Source organism: Callithrix jacchus, chromosome 1, assembly GCF_049354715.1.
Source record: "Callithrix jacchus isolate 240 chromosome 1, calJac240_pri, whole genome shotgun sequence".
Classification (NCBI taxonomy): domain Eukaryota; kingdom Metazoa; phylum Chordata; class Mammalia; order Primates; family Cebidae; genus Callithrix; species Callithrix jacchus.
In genome coordinates this window covers 145552582-145556259 of record NC_133502.1, presented here as the reverse complement: position 1 = coordinate 145556259, position 3678 = coordinate 145552582, and positions in this window count along the sequence as shown.

Below are 3678 nucleotides of genomic sequence, written 5' to 3'. Positions count from 1 at the left end.
ATGACTATTAATGTTGAGCATCTCTTCATGTGTTTAGTGGTCCTTCATATGCGTTCTTGGGTAAAGTATCTGTTCTGCAAGTAGATTTTTGTCCAAGACATCAGGAGGTTCTCAGAATCACCTGGGTAGCTGACACAGCAAGGGCAGGTTAGGACATTGTGGTTTTTTTTGTCTTTGTGAAGTGGTCCAAGGCCCAGGGAGTTCAAGAATTCACCCTCATACCCTGGATATTATTGTATTTCAGGAAAATTAAGAGATATCAGAGATGGCACAGACTGGTTACTCTTTAGGCACAATGGTTCTTACCTTTTTATGGAGATGTCAGAATAGATGAAAACAAATTTTGATGTATGATCTCAGAGAGGATTTGGAGTCCTTAATGCTCTGCTGTGAACCCATGTTAAAAATTTCCTTCGAGGAAAGCATATATTCTGGGGCCAAATAGCAGAGTTTTCTAAATGAACAGGACTCAGGCAGAAGGCATTCTTCCTCTGCAAAAGCCCAAGCGTGTCTTTGGACAACAGGAGCCATGGCCAGGAGCATCTAGATCTCTTTTAAAAGAGGCAAGCACAATTTCTCATCCTCAAGGGCTGTAGAGAGGTCCTTTGTACTCTGCTTAAGGTGGCTTTTTGGGTAGGAAAGGTAGATTGGCGGGGGCATCAGTAAAAGTTCTTCTGGTCTTTGCAATACAGCCTCAGAACAATACGTTCCTCATCTTTCCTCTAAGAGCCTCTCAGACTTTATAGCCACCATAGGCAGCTTTGTCACTTGCAGAATTTAGAATGACAACTTGATAGACCTCTAGGTGCTGTCATCTCACTTCCCTTCTTCTCTATATTGACCCCAAAAAGAAACCAAAAACCAGAAACAAACTTTCATTTCTATCACTTTATGTCCCATTGAACGGACAACAGGGACTTGGTAATGCCCTTATTCAATGCCTGGAGTAGTTCCTCTCTCAGGAAGCCTTTTTCGAATCCCCCACCTCACAATCATTGCTCTTTTAGCTGAGCTTCTAGAGTGCTTTGTTCTTCAAATATATTTACAGCAGAGAGAACATAACAAGTGATTTTATATCTCATCTCCCTTGTGAACAACTTGAAAAGAGTTTACATTTTATTCACTATTTGATTGCAAATAATTTTAGCAATACTATTTGAAGCTGAGCAACAGCATGTTCAAAGTTATGTATACAGATGGAACCCAGCCACATGAGTGCTTTTTGCTTACATAAGGTCAGGAAAAATAGATCCACAACAAAAGGAATCTTTGAACAGATCTACTCTGGGTTAATCATCAACATCATAATCACTGCCTCTCCCATCAGCTTTAATTGCCTCATGAACAGATGCAGAGGAATTTCTAGACAACTGCATTTGTTTCAACTGAGTAAGGAGAAAAGACAAAACAAAACAAAATAAAAAACAAAAGGGAGAGCTTGCCGGAGCCCTGCTAAAATCCAGGCCCTGGTAAAGCTAAGGATGTGCTGATAAAGCAAAACCCCCTAATCTGCCCACAAAGCCCTCCAAGGTGAGTCAGCTGAAAGGGGCTAATCCCCAGAAGGGACTGATCACCAAAGCTTTAGAGGCCACACAGCCACAGCACACTGGAAAACAGGGGATAATGAAAGCTTAAAGGGATATTGTGTATAGAAAGGTCATAGAACCAACAGAGGAGGGTCTTGGCTAAGAGGTCACATTTGCCCTCTCCTGAGTTGTAGTTCATTCATATAGCTCAGTCTTAGGACCCCAAAATAAGAATGATTCCAAGGATGTAGATATTATTAAGAGTTAGCTGGCTTAGGGGCCCAGCTGTGGGGTGGGGCATGGAGGTGAGGTAACTAATACTTTAAGCAAGGCAATCAACCACAATATGACTGATTCTGTAATAGTCAATAAACCAGATGGCACACAAATTATACTGCAATAGCTGCTAGGGGTGAGAAAGTGGGGAGGCAGTGTGAAGAAACTACATAGGTGCAGAGGAGGTGCTCGGTATAGGTGAGCTGACACTGAAATCAAAGAAGCAGACTGTATTGGAGAAGCATGGGCTTTGAAAGACGTATGCTATACAGGAAGAATCACTGCCCCTTAGGTGCTTGCCCTGGGATAAATCACTGTGGACTTGACCTTTTGTTAAATTGGAAGGTGGCATAGAATTCCAGAGCCCTTTGGTTCTGATTCTAGCCTCAGATTCCCTTATGTGGCAAAATGAAGATGAAAGTAGCAAAATAGCCTTCTCCTGGGGCTGTTTGGTGAATTTCTATTCATCAGTGGTTATCTATGGGAAATAACCACTCCCCATAGACACTCAACCACTCTTGAGACAGTGGCCTGCCACCCCCTCCCCCGCCCCTGAGCCTGGGGCACTTTGTTTTTTACTTTCAGGAGGTTATTTCGGTTGTCAAAAGATCAGGTGCACCTCCTGGCATTGAGTTGATGGGGCTGGGATGCTTGTGGTACTTCCCCCATGGAGGGGGAAGTTTCCCTTGTGAATGTTGTGCTGGTTATCTGTGTAGATGACAGACCTCTGCCTTATATATAAACACAAATAATTTTCCCCACAGTTTCACTATACAATGAATTTCCAATGCTATTTTTATCTGTGAATTTCACTTTAGGAAAGTAAATAAAGGGATTACAAAATATTTGTCATAAAACAGGGGTGCTGGGTCATATTATACTGCTACTTAAAATCCCCCAACAGCCAACCTCACCCAGAGAGAAGCTAATCAGGATACTCTTGTTTATACCAATAGACACAGGCGTACACAAATTTATCTTTATTAGAATTCCGTATCACCTACAAGATCACCTTACCTGCCCTAATGCTCACACCAGTTGGGGAAGTTAGAATCATTCTTTTTGGGGGTCTTTCTAGAGTTCAATTAGCCCCCACATTATATTTCCCCTACCATAAGTACAAGAGGTAATCTTCTTCCTCTTCTTCCTAATTCTCCCTCATCCTCTCACAATCAGTCTTTTTTATTTAAAATTGGAATCATTTCTCTCAGCAGAAACTTTCTTAAAACAGGATGTTTTATATTTATAAATAGAAAAATATGGCACCTGGGAGCTAGCAGTTTGCTAAGGAGAGCTAGCAAGCTGTTGACTGGAGTGAGACAGTACAGGAGGTTTCCTCTAAGAATGTGGTTCTTAATCTGAGAGGGATAGTGTGTCAGCACTAATGTGGCATTTCCCTCCCTTTGTACACTGCAGGTTGAACTATAAACTCACTTCTAAATATCACTGTAATTTTGGGGGATTTCTTTACAAGAAATTTGTTTGTATGTGTGTGTGTGTGTGTGTGTGTGTGCATATGGTGTGTGCGTGTGTGTGTGTGTGCATGTGCAGCCTTAGGAGTGGCAGCCCACATTCCTGGTGTTACTTGCTGGAGCAAGGGTAAGCAACAAGAACTTTGTCCTTCAAATATTAGGTTTTGTGTTCTGAGTGTTATTTCTGCTTTTGATTGTTGAGGGGCCAGCACAGAGGCTGACAGCCATTGTTTTAACCTCCATGGGCTGAAGCAGCTTCCAGGGGATTTAAAGAGACAATACTCATATTCCCACCCCTGCCTCTTTTGGGAGCCAGACATTTAAGGAAATCTTTGTCAGGTCACTGGTTGATTACAGAAATGATGGAACAGAAACTTTAATGACCACACACAACAATATATATC